Source organism: Chiloscyllium plagiosum, chromosome 3 (genome assembly GCF_004010195.1).
Source record: "Chiloscyllium plagiosum isolate BGI_BamShark_2017 chromosome 3, ASM401019v2, whole genome shotgun sequence".
Lineage (NCBI taxonomy): Eukaryota > Metazoa > Chordata > Chondrichthyes > Orectolobiformes > Hemiscylliidae > Chiloscyllium > Chiloscyllium plagiosum.
This window is the reverse complement of record NC_057712.1, coordinates 22,249,476-22,266,755: the sequence shown is the minus strand read 5'-3', so window position 1 is coordinate 22,266,755 and position 17,280 is coordinate 22,249,476.

Sequence of the window (17,280 nt, the reverse complement as noted above, 5' to 3'; positions counted from 1 at the left end):
CCACAGGAAATTCCAAGCCCATTGTGGCTGAACTTATTTGAACAGGAATAAACTATAAACCTGGTGAAAGTTTTCCAAAACATTCTTTCTGTCACCATATGCCCGAAATTTTCCATTATTGGATTAGTACCGTGTGACTGATTTCATAGCAATGCATTCTCACAGCAGCGTTCCTGCCATATCTGAGTCGACAGTGTGGTGCTGGAAAAGCATAGCAGGTCATCATTCCTGATGAAGTGCTTATGCCTGAAATGCCAATTTTCCTCCTCCTTGGCTGTTGCCTGACCTGCTGTGCTTTTCCAGCACCACACTGTCGACTCTGATTTCCAGCATCTGCAGTCTTCACTTTCTCCTGCCATTTCTAATTTTGATTGACATCTCCAAGTAGATATAGACTCTTTGAAGTGGAACTATGAATTCTAATGCTTGTTATCAAAATGGATTATGTACTTGACTGGATGTTTGTTACTATAAACATTATGTGTTTAAAGGAATGTAAATATACTGAATGGCTTTTTGTGCATGAGTCTTTTAATACAGTTAATTCTTCAATAGGTGAATTTTAGGCATAGATTAGAGTGAAAAGTGGGGACATGGGTTAGCATGAATTGTCAGAAAATTGACATGGAGCAATAAAAGGACAGGGACACAGGTTGACCTGGAGGATGTGAAGAGTTATGGGGTGGATACAGGGTATGAGGTGGTATTGGTTAGCATGGATGGAACATGGGAGCATGTAGCCAAACAAGGGGCAGGGGAGGAGGTTATTCTATGTTTTATTAATAGAATAGAATAATAAAATCCCTACAGTGTGGAAATAGGCCCTTCAGGCCAATAAGTCCACACCGATCCTCCGAAGAGTAACCCACCCAGACTCATTCCTCTATATTTACCCCTGACCTACACATCCCTGGATACTATGGACAATTTAGCATGGCTAATTCACCTAAGCTGCACATCTTTGGATTGTGGGAGGAAACTGGAGCACCCCGAGGAAACCAACGCAGGCACAGGGAGAATGTGCAAACTCCACACAAACAGTCGCCTGAGGGTAGAATCAAACATGGGTCCCTGAAGCTGTGAGGTATCAGTGCTAACCACTGAGCCATAGTGCCAGAGACCCAAGATAGGCCTGCTGTCAGCCTGCTTACTCACTTGACATTCACCTCAACAGTTCTGGAATCACTTAGCCTAAATTCTAACAGAGAATTCCACTATACTGGGCTGAAAATATGATGTCTCAGCAGCCATTTTTAAAAGTGTGTTTGCAGAGCACAGAATTCTCTTGCAACCAACTCACAGGCAAAATTCCAGGGTGGAGGATCTCGCATTCCATATTCTGTTACAAGTCATATGACAGTGCATTCCCATTGGTAAGGACGATAGCGTGTTAAATGCCAGTGAAAAAGAAGGGAAATTCTCAGATTGATGTTGGCACGGGATGCAGTTTAGGGGCCAGAGGATAGTGGATAGAAGTATGACTAGAGGCAATAATCTTGAGACCGTTTCCATCTTACATTCTAACCTCCCTCCAGCTGGGAAAGTTTCCTTGGCTCTTGCTTGGTCTATATATTTTAGTAGCTGTATTCAATTTTAATCATTTTGCATATTTTTGATGTATTCTGATTTATTCACATTGTTCAGCCTGTTTCTGACGTGGCCTACTGAACTGTATGGAGGTTATGTTAGAAAGTTTTGTTTTGGTGAAATCAATTAATGAGCACTTCATTCTCACAGCAGATTTTAAACATGTTTACACACAATTATATTTAATGGATTGATCACAATCATGGAAAGTTGCATAGGTATAGGTTTGCCTTTTCTGTTTGGATTCCTCTTAAACTGTAAATTACAGGAAATGAGACCTCTGTCAGATGAGTCTTATTTTCCCATCATTAATCTATGGTAATCTCCAGCATGGAACCAGTATTTGTTCACACACTTATAGTCTAATAATCCTACTTTAATATCAGCCAAGAGATCATTAATCATGTTCAGCACATAAATCACACATGTTGGGATGGTTACTTCAAATAGTTTACAAATGCTTTATTCTTAATTGGGTGCTTGGAGTAATTGAAATTAACACAAGAAATGTAATATTGGACAGATTATTTTAGGATTAAGTAATAGTGTAAAATTAACTGTTATTACATTAACTAAAGAAAATATTTAATTTGACTAACTGGGAACATCTGATTTAAAATTTAACAGAGAGTTAGACAAAAAAGTACTGAAGATGGTTAAAATATTGACCATTTATTAAGACCTCTATATAACTGATCACTGAGCCAGTTAAATGAAAATATTTTTATCTATATCTGTGTGTGTGTGTATGTGTGTGTAAAACAAGCTTAATGTTAAGTTGTACATAAAATTGTTGTACACTTGATCTTAATTTCTTTCCCTCTTCCATCATTTTGATCATTGAGCATGCAAGCATCCATCATCATCAATGAAAAGAGACAATAGCTGGTAATCTGACAGTTATGAAACATTTAAAATATGTAAAGTTTCACCTTCCATGACAAATACAGAAAGCCCTATAGAGGAGCTTTCTGCAATCGCTACTCATTGCAGATCTATTTTGGAAAGCTACAGGACCTCAATGTGCAAATTACATTACAGCTATATTCCAGTGCTGCAGAAAGAAACAATTTCGATTGCATCTATGTGCCATTTTTTTTCTGTCTCCGTTCTTAGCCAGTCCTGTTTTGAACTTCAGGTTACTAATTTTGGTGCATATGTTCCAATTGGCAACTCAAAATAAGGGATGAGCATGTAATCATGAAAACAGAGGTAATAAATCACTGGGAAAATAATAGTTTGTCTCTGGCCATCTCTGCCTGTATCTCAGGAGCAATTGCTTTAAAGGTGCCTAGATATAGACTGTCTCGCAGGTTGAGATAGCAACTCCCCTTGTTCAACTTGATGCATTCTAAATCTATGTCACAATTATTAGGTCAGAGGAAACAGAACAAATAAATTGTGCTGATGAAATGAATGGACTGTGTTTGCTGGAACCATTTCAGATGTTTTTGACATGGATTTTTGAGTTATTATTTGCTGAAATGTTGATCTAGTGATTAAAGCAAACAGAAAAGGAACCTTAAACAGTCATAAAAAAATGCAGCCTGATAACATAACATATGGTTTTTTTTCTAACAGCAATTCCTGGCAGTCATCATTTTATAAGCAATATCTTATTTTCTAATAAGTCCATTATGTTCAGTGAAACCATTCTTGCAAGAAAATGGTGACTATATGTTAGTTTGAGTACTTGCTGATTTTTTTTATTGTTTTTATTTTATTCTTTTTATCAATTTTAGTTGGAGTTGTGAACTTGGAACTGAGAGCTAAAGATAACTTTTGGACTGATTGTAACAGCTTGTATTAAAAAGAAAACAGACTAAAACAAAGACTTTTGTTTATTCATGAGGCCAAGCCTGGAAGTTAATCATAGGTTGGTATTTAATCAAAAAGGTTCTGTAGATGTTTTATTATCGGGAAAGAGCATTATGTTTAAACAGAGAGCAGAAGTTGGCTATTAAGGAGAACAATTCCTGGGAATTGGTTCCAGCAAGTCTGGAAAAAAATCTTACACTTCAGCAGATGGTAGATGTTGAATGATAACTAGGACCTTGTAGAGGAGCAGGTCACTCTGTCATGGAGTGCTAAGAACATGAATTGGGTTTTGGACATATTTTCTATGAGCAGGACTGTGGCTGTTGATTCTACAGATTAAAATTTGAATGTTCCCTGCCTAACCTCTCATTAGCAGCTCTTAGAAGCTCAGAGAATAGGAAACTATGTGATAAGTATTACTGCCTTTATCTGAGTAAAATGTAAAAGGACCTTGATCAACATCTTCAGATAATCAATCAAGAACCATCATTCATGCCTATGGAACAACCCATTGCAAAAACTAATCTGTCTGTTTTGTTATTTTCTTTTATTTATTCATTACCTGTGTTTGTCAGACTTTTATGCGAATGGGATGAAAACAACATTTTTGGGTTTACAAACAGACCAAGTAGATTTCTTTGTTGTTTAAGTTTCCTCTGATAAAGTTATTTTACTGCCAATAAATTGCTAAGTCTTCTGTTGAAGATACAAAGCAACGTCACGAATTGATACTTCAAAGTCTAGGATTGGTTATTTAAAAGTCTGGTCAGGAACCATTGGGATCAATGAAGGTCTTTGAAGGTTTTAATTTTACTGTGTTGTGAATACAGAGGGAGAAAGGCTGATTGGGTTTGGCTGTCTCCCATGTCGCAAGAATCTAGATTATACCATAATCAAATAGTTGTACTCCAGATATATGATTGCTGTATTTATCCGATTTAAAATAAGGAAACATTAAAAAATTATGTTGTGGAAACATTCCTTCATATTTCAAGAAAATTGCTTCTGGATAACTGTCACTAAGGGGAGACATTTTAGTGAAGAAAGTGTTAACATGAAAATGTGATGAATGACAGTGTAAAATCTTCATAAGAGAGCCATGTTTTTGAATGGATACCATCATAAGCTACAGATGCGATGTGCAGTCAAACTATGACCATCTGATATTGAGCTCTGAGTCTTTTAGATGGTGTACAGTGTGACGGGGAGTGATGAATTGCTTGTTACTTTAAGCATATTTACTAAGAGAGTTTGCAATGGTCTTCATCCTGGCCACATCATGTTGTGCCTCAACAGAGATATAGCTGTTAATACTTGTGGCAGCTGCAGGATTCTGTAAAGTGCAGATGTAACAGGAGAAAAAATGTAACAACTGGGGGAGGAAACAACTATAAAAGGAAGAGAAGGAGCTGAGGATATGAATGCATTGAGAGAGAAATCTCTATGGCACTGGGTCTAGTCGTCTCAAGACTTTCAATGAGAAATGAATAATATAAAGGAGGTTAGATTCAAAGGAACAAAAGTCAGAAACTCAGTCTTCTTAGTGTCTATTATGAATCTCATTTTGATAACAAAAATTACATCTGCACTGTGCTTATATACTTCTGACATGACCTGTTCCAAACACAATCTTGGTGAGGGCATTAATGCAGGTGTTAAGGAGTCAGTCAGACAAAAATGAATATCAGGTAGATTGTGACACCTGTCAGCATTTCATACCAATTTGCCTCCAGCACTGTCATTTCTGACCTCACTACTCATATCTTTGGCCTCACTTAAACACTCACAACTGAATATATCTCCAAAAGCAGGAAGGAGATTCTCCATCAGCCATTCTCATATGAGTTGCTGATTCATTGCCACTGGCTGTATAAGATTTGAAGAAGTACTTGGTGGCTTGCAGAATTGATTGACGTTGATGAAGGTGAAAGAATTGTGCTAGATAAAGATTGTTGGTAGACATGTGAAGACAGGAGGTAAGTGGCATGTGGTAGGCAGTAAGATGAACTCACTAACCTTGACTTCTCGTGAGGCAATTGCACTTCCTCAGTACATCTGACTCCTTTGGTCTAAGTGTGGCCATTGCTGACAAGCCTCATTTTCTTCTCAGTGTATTTCTGGAAGGTCTCCTGGCCCCTGGGGATTTCTTCTTTCCTGTCCAATACCAACACCAAGGTCTTCAGTGCTGCACTGTTGAACATTTGTGCATACACTCTGGCCTGTTTCAATTCCCTTTCCTGTCTGAAGTGTCTTCTGTAACTAGTTTCAAATCAGCTGCACCCCGGATTCTCTTTATCATTTTAACCTGAGTCAGTAGGTATGTGGTGCTATCCTCTGACAAACCCTCTACTTTGAGGCATGATTACCATAGAGATGCATTATCACTAACATATAAACAAAGTTTCTGTGCTGTTTCCATCATTATGAATAGGCACAGGTTAATCATGGGTCATTATCACGGCACTTAATTCACATTTTCACTCCGGAGAGTTCTTAGAGAGGATTAATCTGAAGAAGTTATGGAAATAGGAATAAATGAGTCCATGGAATTATTTAAATTTGGGGATAAGACTTTAGGGCATTGGAAGTCAGTGTAGCTTAGGGACATGGTTGGAGATGAACCGCAAGTTTGTGGAGAAAGTATGTTTAATTCCACTTTGAGTTTGAAACCAGTGTCTTCAGCTCTGCACAAGAACAGATTGATACCAGACAGGAAATGAAAGAGCACTACCATCCTTTGCCAAGTCTGCAAGAATAGTGAAACAATCTATCTATGTCTTCAGGAAAGGCAAGGTAGAGTTTGTTCAATTGTATGTGACTATTAACTACTCTGTCAGTATTTTCTCTGAAGCATGTATAAATACCTACAACTATACCACAACTGTGTTTAGAATATGTATTGCAACCACATTAACCTGCAAGCCAGCATATGTTCTTCAGGACAAATAGATCTCTTCATGTTTTGTAGATTTTTCAAAGTACACATTACATATGTTTTAAAAATTACTTGTCATGATCATGACAGAATGGAAGTCTTCACCTATTAACAGCTCTGTTGAAGTAGCAGACATAGAAACTTCATGTGAATGTTAAATGTTTACCTGCAATTATTCTGACCATTAGAATTTGACAAAACATCCAAAAATAGTGGCATCTAAACTAATGAAGGTATTGAATATACTTTGGGAATGATATGTATAAATAACAGTTTCTCCTTGAATACAGTACAAAATATCAGTGCAAATTTTAAAAATATGAAATCACAGTGGGATGATTTCCTCCAAATTCTGACATTCTGAATCTAGTGAATCATCAGTGTAGAAAATAAATACAGAGGTCAATGTTCTGATTCATGACACTCCCAATTTTCCAGTCATTGAGTTTAATCACTGGGTCACAATGGTAAAATGATTCTCATGGATATGTGTATATTTTCCAGACCTTGGGCATGAAGCACTATAATTTTTTTGGCAATTACTTTTTGTTTTAATCTTTACTTCACAGAGGGAATTGTTACATGAAGTGGCAATTATTCATGAACCTCAACCTTTCGGACCATAATCATCCATGTTGCATTGGCAGAGTGCCCCAAGAGGAAGGTAATTGTTATAGGCTGCCTGAAAGATAATTTGCAATGGGTTGCTTAATTTACCTTGTTGTTTCCAGTTTCAGATCTGAAATTTTTTTAAAAAAATTCATAGTATATGCTTTGGCACAGACTTTCTTAGACAGTCTGACTGAATCAGCACTTATTACATTGGATTATTCTCAGTTTGCTAGATATATAAAAGAGATTATTCTCCCATTCAAATATGAACCATACGAATCAAAATAAAATGCCTTCTAGAGATAATTATAGTGAATTAACTTGTTCAGGCATATCATGAGACACCTCTGGGACAGGTGGGACCTGAACCCAGATCCTTTGGCTCAGAGGTAGAGGGATAATTGCTGCAGTACAAGACCCTCTCAACTATGTAGAGTCAGTTATCATCACACATGGTTGATATTTTGTTGCAAAACAGATAAATGTCTCCTTGTCCCATGGTGAGTATTAGTTTGAGTTTGTCTCCTGTTTCATTTTGTGTTTAATGATTTCTAGTAGATAATATTAATATTAGAATCATAAATTATGTTTTGACTTAGATGATTTGCTAAGCAGACTAATAATTACAAATAAATCACAAGAATCAGGTGACATAAGTTGGAGCTGTTAAGTTGAAGAGCCAACAATACATTTTGTAAACTGAATTGCCTGAAATCGTAGAGTAGAATTGCAGAGAAGCTTCTGTGGCTCACGACCTCTGAGTTGGAAGCTCCACGTTCAAATCACGTGCCAAAACTTAATAGCCAAGGAATGTGAATTCATTACTTGTGTAAAGAAGTTGACTATCAACATGTAATTCCTTCCAATAAATGTCAATGGTGTATGGTAAAAGCAGGAGAGTTTCATAGGCAGCTATATAATGGGTAGAAATTTGAGTTTCTGCCAACATTACCTCTAGTATACAACTTGCATGTAACTTAGATCCTTCGGCTCAGAGATAGGGGCCTCTATGAAGGAATTCACCAATTCATCCTAGTGCTTTGTTTTTTTCTCTTCCCCGCAGGTTTGGAATCTATTTCTCTTTGGTGTCTATCCAATGCCTTTTGGAAAATTATTATTGAAATATCTGTTTTCGCCAGGAGTGGATGGCTAATCATAGCAACTTGATGTATACTTTTCTTTCCACATGTTTCTTCAGGTTCTTTTATCAATTATTTTAAAATTGCATCTTTTGGCTAGTCATTCTTCTGCTTCCGAAAACAATTGCTTAAATTTTAGTCTGTCAAAATCCTCCATAATTTTGATTCTAGCCTTTGAATCTCTTAGCCTTTTCTGCTGTAAGGAAAACCATGCATTTGCATGGGATTGAAAGGATGGTGTTTGGATGGGTCTTTGCATCGTTTCCTGGATGATAATGATAGCTCTTTAGATTAGCAACTATTCTTCAAATGTGTATAAGATGAATCCTAATTGTTGCCCATCACGAGCAATCTGGTAGCTTTGCTATGATTATTTTATTTCATTTAGAGAAGCATGGGGCCTGTTTGGTCGAGTGTGGTGGAGTAAAGCCATTGGATAGGGTATCGATAAGAGACTAGAGGAACTTTTCTCTCTTATAGTTTCTTCATTGAGGATGTCATGCCTGTTGAAACATGCAATTTCTCCACTTTAATACCTGGAGGACTTTTAATCACATATATTTTCTTCATGGAGAATCTTCATCCCTTGGAAACAGGCACTTTATTTTTTAGAGTTTCCTTGATCTCTGGACTGGGCAATTTCTTCTTGACTGGCAGAACGGTGGCTCAGTGGTTAGCACTGCTGCCTCACAGCACCAGCAACTAGATTTGATTCCAACCTCGGGTGACTGTGCAACCTCCACACAGACATTCTCCCAGTGTCTGCGTGGGTTTCCTCCAAGTGCTCCGGTTTCCTCCCACAGTCCAAAAATGTGCAGGTCAGGTGAATTGGCCATGTTAAATTGCCCATAGTATTAGGTGCATTAGTCAGAGAGAAATGGGTCTGGGTGGGTTACTCTTTGGAGGGTCATTGTGGACTTGTTGGGCCGAAGTGCCTGTTTCCACACTGTGGGAAGACTCGTGTGTTCTGAATTGCTTGGCCTATCTCAGTGGTGTTGTATGGAGTTATATACAAGACCTCTTTAATCTGTGTGAGCAGATTTTGATTCTTTATCTGCCAGTAAACCTGAGCTAAGGTGTGTAGGCTCTTTGCTTCAATTTATTGCTTAGCCTGAACACTCATTTGCTCACAGTGTTTGTAGTATTAACAAAAGCAAAATATTTCCTTTCTCAATTGTATTATTTGATGGTTGGTTCTTGCTTAGCATGATCTTTGCCACTGGTACTGATGATTCTTCCAGGAAAGATAAAGTTAAAAATCACACAATACCAGATTATAGTCCAACAGGTTTATTTGGAAGCACTAGCTTTTAAAGTGCTGCTCCTTCATCAGATGAAGCTAGTGCTTCCAAATAAACATGTTGAACTATAACCTGCTGTTGTGTGATTTTTAACTTTGTCCATCCCAGTCCAACACTGGCACCTCCAAATCATGGAAAAATGCAGAAATGAAATGTTGCACTTGAACTTGTCACATTTCAGCCCCTGACATCATCGTTATATTGACATCACTGTTGTTCACCAAGCTATGCAGAATTCTGTGATATCTCAATCAAAAATGTATCATCAAGATCATGAGTGGTAGGCTATCTGATTGCTCATAACTTCTTACAAACCTTGCTGACTCTCGTAATTTGAAACCTCTTCAGGGGTTGATAGAAATGGAAAACATTTGTGCTTATCAAGTATAGTCACAGGGTTCCACCTTGCTGACAGAATAAAACAAAGTTACAAAGACCACATAACTAATCTGGATTAATTTTATTTTCTATTTGGGTCCTGCCATAAATTGGCAGAGCCCTATGATGTTATCTCTCGGTTGACCCATAAATGGATTTTCCATGACTGAATGTTCCTTGACCATTTGTTCCATGCTTGACTCGTGGTTTCATGACTTTAAATAATTTGACTTCTTCCACCATTTTAAGATAGTGAGAATTTTTGATTCTGAAATATATGCGCAATCCCTCAATCTGACACCCCTTTTGATACAGAGCTACTTTTAGCATACCAATAACCTTAAGTATTATATTTCCTGGAATAAGCAGTTGCACTGCTGTAGTCTGTAAACAGTGATTTTTCAACCATAAGACACTATAGAATAGTGACACTCGCTTTTATATAATTCTTAAAATTAGTGAGATGCCCTTTAACACAAATAACCTCTTGCCAATATGTTGGATCTGAGTGATTTATTTCCCCCAGGGATACTTTGGCTTTTCTTCTATGCTACATTGTTCTAGCTCATGAAATCACTTGCGTGAGCAACTGTTTGACTTGTAGCTTTGTGACTGTTTGATTGTAGCATATTTCCTGAAAGTTACGTGCTCTCTTGCAGATAAAACATTACAGTTTAAAAGCTGGAAAGTGTTTGTGTTTATGAAATTTCCTTGCTCTGCATCATTGATAGTGTCTATTCTATTTGTTATGCTGGTTTCTTGTCTGTGTTTTAGGGTTTTGGGCTTTGAATGGACTTTGCTGATCTCCTGTAATAAGGTTGATCTGCTCTTAGGATTAATCTCTGTTGCTTTGCGCTTTTGCTTCACTCATCTGAATAGGCTTTTCTGGAGTCAGGTTTTCTTTCGACTGTAGTTAGTCTGACAAAGACTCATTAACAATTCCAACAGCAATTCCACCTCTTATGAGTTCTGATTCTAAATCATGATATAAATTTCCAACAACCTGTAGAGGTCTTTATTGACATTATCTCTGGATTTCTCCCTAATACTTGAAATCTTGATCTTTCAAGAATTTTTGCCATTGAAGCCAAAGTTCTTAAGAAAGAGAGACATATATTTCTTAAGGTATAAGTGATCAAAGGAAGAAAACAAACCACAGTGTTGCTCAAGATCACCAAAACTGGATTCTCATCTCTGCAGCTTGATTTTATTTTACTGTAGGGCCAGATGAAATGCAAGCATGGACCATAAAGGTATGTTTCACAGTCTGTTGTTAGCCATACACAGTTTCACACTGTTGAATTCAGATTGATATCATCGACTTTTAAGTTTGTCATGGCAGTGGTTAGCTCATTATTATCGATAGGGTTTTGTTCGTGTTAACTTTAATTATTTGTGAGCTGTTGAACAGTGAAAATGGGGTGCATTGATTGAGGTAGGTAGCAATTGATCCTGTTTATGACTTAATATGAATTTCTTTATCCTGCAGAATCTATCTTCCTTTCTCCTGTGGTCAGAGATAAGGCAGATCAGTATAGTGCTTGCTTAATGTGTGTGACTGGGTTTATCGCCAGTGAAATTGATGTTGTTTTTACTTTGGTATTTGCTGTTTGTTTGAGTTGTACACGGCTTCTTCTTTTGGGAAAACGACATCCTCTATATTGGGGAGACAGGCCGCCTACTTGCGGAACGTTTCAGAGAACACCTCTGGGACACCCGCACCAACCAACCCAACCCGTAGCAGAACACTTTAACTCCCCCTCCCACTCTGCCAAGGACATGCAGGTCCTTGGCCTCCTCCATAGCCAGACCATAGCAACACGACGCCTGGAGGAAGAGTGCCTCATCTTCNATCACCCTCACCTTAACCTCCTTCCACCTATCGCATTCCCAACGCCCCTCCCCCAGATCCCTCCTCCCTACCTTTTATCTTAGCCTGCTGGGCACACTTTCCCTATTCCTGAAGAAGGGCTTATGCCTGAAGCATCGATTCTCCTGCTCTTTGGATGCTGCCTGACCTGCTGCGTTTTGCCAGCAACCCATTTTTCGGCTTCTTTTCTTGCTTGAGTAACATGATGTTTTTAAGCAAGTGTATTACATAATCTACTGTTGGTATGTAAAGTAAGTTTTTTTTCCAGCTGTACTCATGAATGTACTTTGAATTTCCCATTTTTACTGCTGATCTATAGCAATAATATTTTTTCGCACACAGTTGAGCTCTTTGATACATTTGTTAATTGTATACAATATAAAAGCAGTCTTTTATATTGGGAAGTAGTTTATTTGAAGCATAGTAACAGGAGTATGCCATTCAGTTCCTTGAGCTTTTTCTGCGTGTTTGGTTTGCTACAGTTTTACAAATTGGGAGTGCAAAGTTTCTAAAGCAATGGATCTTAGTCAATGGACTGAAGAGTGGCAAATGGAATTTAGTTTGGATAAATGTGAGGTATTACATTTTGGTAATGCAAACAAGGACTACACTTACACAATTAATGGTAGGGTCCTGGGTGGTGTTGTAGAACACAGAGATTCCTAGGATTCTGGTACATAATTCTTTGAATAGACAGGGTGGTTACGAAGGTGTTTAGCATGCTTGCCTTCATTGCTCAGACCTTTGCGTATAGAATCATAGACCTTTGAGTATTGGAGTTGGGACATCATGTTGAGGTTGTACAGGACATTGGTGAGGCCTCTTCTGAAGTTCTGTGTGTAGTTCTGGTTGCCCTCTTGTAGGAAAGATATTACTAAACTGGACAGGGTTCAGAAAAAAACTTTACCAGGATGTTGCCAAGAATGGAGGTTTAGAAATATAAAATAGACTGGAAAGACTGGGACATTTTTCATTGGAGCATAGGAGGTTGATGGGTAACTTATAGTGGTTCATAAAATCATGAGGGACATAGAAAAGGTGAATGACAGGGTCTTTTCTCCAGGATGGGGGAGTTCAAAATTAGGGGGCATATGTTTGAGGTGAGAGGAGAAGGTTTTAAAAGGGACATGAGGGGCAAATTTTTTACAAGGAGAGTGGTGCGTCTGTGGAATGAACTGCTAAAGACTTTAATGGATGCAGGTACAGTTACAACATTTAAAAGTCATTTGGATATGTTTCTAAGATTTGAAATGGTATGAGCCAAGTACAGGCAGGTGGGACTATTTTAGTTTGGGAAACTGGTCTGCATGGACTATTTGGACCGAAGGATCTGTTTCCATGCTGTATGACTCTGACTCCATGACTTTGGTCATTCAGTTATAAGCTGAGCTATCAAGTTAATATTATTTTATCATTTCCAGGTATAATATTAAAAACTTCTCTTTAATTTATGTAGTTATTCAAAATATAATTTATATAGTAACAAAATACTTTTTTTTTTACATTAAGAGGTGAAATCACTTACCACTACAACTGTAGTTATCTTCCACTGTCCCCAGGCTGTTTGAAGTGCAATGTAATATTGACCCTGTCGTCAGTTGCTGTATATATACTGGTTGAAAAATAAAGTTAGATGGTGTGAAATTATTTACCTTGGAGAAGGGAAATTGAGTGCAGCAAAACATGTTTGTGTTTTTGTTGGAGACAATTGTAAGCAGGATCATAACACTACAGCTTGTAGATGCTAAGTAATATGAGTATATTAGTTTTTCTGAAATCCTGGAGGTCTGATACATTGTAGCTGCTGTTTGGAGCTGTAACTTTGCAGTGGTGACTACAAACCAATTGCAGATGATAATGATTTTCTGTTTAACCAAATAATGATAGACATAAGACACATTAAACTAATAACCTGTGACTCTGGTGGTCTTACCTTTTTAATATATGGCTAAGGATAGAGGGGAAAGATTTTAAAAAGGACCCAAGGGGTAACTCTTTCGTGCAGAGGGTGATCGATTCATGGGAGTAGCTGCCAGAGGAAGTGGCGGAGACAGGTACTACAACATTTAAAAAGGCATCTGGATGGGTATATGAATCAAAAAGATTCAGAGAGATATGGGCCAAATGTAGACAAACGGGTCTAGATAAGATCAGGGCGTCTGGTCAGCATGGACAAGTTTGACTGAAGGGCCTGTTTCCATACTGTATGTTACAGTATAACTCGATGATATTGGAAGAAAGCAGGAACAAGATACTGAGTTGGATGATCAGCCATGGTCATATTGAATGGTGGGCAGGCTCGAAGGGCCAAATGGCCTACTCCTGTTCCTATATTCTGTGCTTTGATGTTTATTTGTTCTGACAATAAAATAATTGTTAAAAAGCTTTTAGGATTTCATCAAAAGTATCTGTTACTTCTATGACACCTTGAAAGGCTTTAATATCATTAGCTATACTTCCAATTGTATGGAAAGTTGAACTTAATGGTTGAGCATTTGATTTAGTACCTAGATTGGAAATAATTATGGAAATGAAGAATTATTTTCTCCAAATTCTATGTTTTATTTGGCCAATGTCTGCAATTAAATCTTCCTGGCTCTACTATTTTAGCTGAAATAGCTTCCTGGCACTATTACTTTTGCTGAAATAGCATCTTAAATTGATTATTTATTTTCATTCATTCAAAGACTTTTAATTCTGCAATATAGCAATGTCACTAATGTGTGTTGTATTTCGCAACTTTTGCTTGTGTGGTGAAATGTCATTTATGAGTAAAAATTATTCCCATCATTTATGGGTTAAACAGATGATTTCTGTATTTTCTGTTGTTCTCTATATAAAACCAACTAATCATAGCCTATGGAAATGATTCCATTTCTTTACTGGCTTTACTCAGAATCACAGAGTTATCACGCACAAAGAGGCCACTCGGCCCATTGTGCTTACAGCAGCTCTTCAGGAAATCATTATTACTGCGTGCCAATTTCCTGTGTTGTCCCCATATGCTTGCAGACAGTGAGGTCTGCTGATGCTGAAGATCAGAGTTGAGAATGTGTTGCTGGAAAAGCACAGCAGGTCGGGCAGCATCCGAGGAGCAGGAAAATCAATGTTTCGAGCCGGAGTCCTTCATCAAGAATTCATTCCTGATGAAGGGCTCTGGCCTGAAACATCAATTTCACATATGCTTGCACACTATTCCTGTCCAAGTTAACATTCAATGCCCTTTTGAATGCCTAACTCAAAGTGTCTCCAGCAGTCTTCCAGACAGTGCACTCTGTACCGATCTACTCACTGTGTGAAAAAGATTTTTCTTACATTGTACTTGCTTCATCCACACATTACTTTAAATTTACACCTTCTCGATCTAAATATCTTAACTATATTAACTATCTGAACTGTCTATCTATCTATCTATCTATCAGAAGAAGAAACACCTAGAGCGTTCAAAACTAGGGTGCATATTTTGTAAGGTGAGATGAGAATGTTTTAAATGAACATGAGGGGCAATGTTTTTACACAGAGAATGGTTTGTATGTGGAATGAACAGCCAGAAGAAGTGGTGGATGCAGGTGTAGTTAGAGATGTACAACACAGGAACAGACCTTTTGGTCCAACCAGTCCATGCCTACCAGGTATCCTGAATAAATCTAATCCCATTTGCCAGCATTTGGCCAATATCCCTTATTATGAAGTTGAAGGCATGTACTGTACCTTTAAGAGAGAGTGAATGCTGTTCTGAATTGAGAGATTTAAAAAAAACCTGTGATATGACTAGATGGTAGATACTGGAAAATTGAAAATATGTCACATTTGTCTGTGAAATGGATTCCTGATATGGTTGCTGTTTTGACAGCAATTTGAATTTAACCAATTAATTTAAATTGTACCCAGGTTACTGAAACTCAATCGAGTTTGAATTTATTGTTTTGCCAATATCGAACCAATGAGCTGATCCGATGTTGGGGATATAAAAATGCAGACATTTTAAAAATTATAGAAAGAACAACTACCATCAAGACAGATACAAAAAATTAGTAAACACTCTATCAAAGGTACCTTTTTTATATGAAACATACTTGCAATAAAAAGAAAGAAGATGACCCAGGGAGATCTTCAGACAAAAGAAAGACTCCAAAGATGACGGTGGCTGTGTGGTTTTGAAATTAAGTTGACTTAACTTTAATAAGTGTCTTATTAGAACAGCATATTGTTATAGAGTTGGAGGCAGATAATAAGCAGTTAAGAGAGAGTGGGGCTTAGAGTTGTGAATAGTTGTTGTTTAACATTCACTTTTAGAGTTAAAGAATAAATTGATAGCATTTTCTTTAAATAGTGGAAATTTGGGAATCCTCTTTCACTCATATTTTAACAGATTATGAGGTGAAGTGAGCTTTTTTTGGGTGTTTGGTTTAATTAACAGAAGTGCTATGTTGTAACACCCTCCAAACCCTTCCTATTCATATACCCATCCAGATGCCTTTTAAATGTTGTAATTGTACCAGCCTCCACCACTTCCTCTGGCAGTCCATTCCATACATGCCCTTTGTGTGAAGTTACAATGTTTAAGTGACATTTGGATACATGAATTGGAAAGGTTTGGAGGGAAGTGCAGGCAAGTAAGACTTGTTTGGTTTGGGAACATGGTCAGCATGGACTAGTTGGACTGAAGAGTTTGTTTCCTTGCTGTATGACTTTGAGTGAGGATATTTAAAAAAAAAAATGCCAAGGCTCAAAAAGGAGGCTAACCAGACTTAAAAGACAACTGAAATTAGGCCGTGAATGTTATTCTTCACAGTAACTCTCGCATCCCTTGAACAAATCTGAAAAAATAAAGAAAACACCAGAAGACTAAAGCTACAGATTAACATTGTTAGTTATACCTCTTTTTATTATTAGTCCTCAGTTGGTCATTATCAATCCTCATGTAATTTTGTTTTGCAAGTAATAATATTGTTGTATCTAAGCAACCACATTATTGCTTATCCTATATTGTTTTTTCTTTGAAATAATAAACCTTATGTCACTGCTGTTAAGCACCTTTTACTAACATGGGAACAACAGTGTGGCAGGTTTGTACTTCAATTCCATGTACTCATCTCCAATCCATATCCCCTGATACACCTAATAAAAATAAATCACCTCAATTTTGAAAATTAACCTTTTACCCAGTATAGACAGTCTTCTGTGAAAACAGGAAACAGAAATCTAAACTTTCACTTGCTTGTAGTGTTACTGGTTTCTATAATGCTTCATTGAATATAGCATTACAATTTTGTTTTTCTGTCATAATTTTAAGATGGCTTTCTCCAAATTAATCCACATTTCTGTTAAATATCTAGCTTAGACTCCTAATAAATTATTTCAGGCTAATTATAGATGTTTGTTTTAAGATTGTACTTGTACAAACATTGTTTTCCATTAATTTATTTCTAATTATTCGCACATGTGCAATAATATTTGGGAATTAATATTTCTTAGTAATCCCAGACAATATGAAACAGTTTTGCTTGAAAACACTCATCAAGCATTTTAAATTCAGTGATTTCTGAGCAAGTCAAGACTCCGTCATCTTAAAGGTCCATCACAAACCACCTCTCAATCCAAGAGTTGCAATTTATCTCCAATTCTTATGAAATTTTC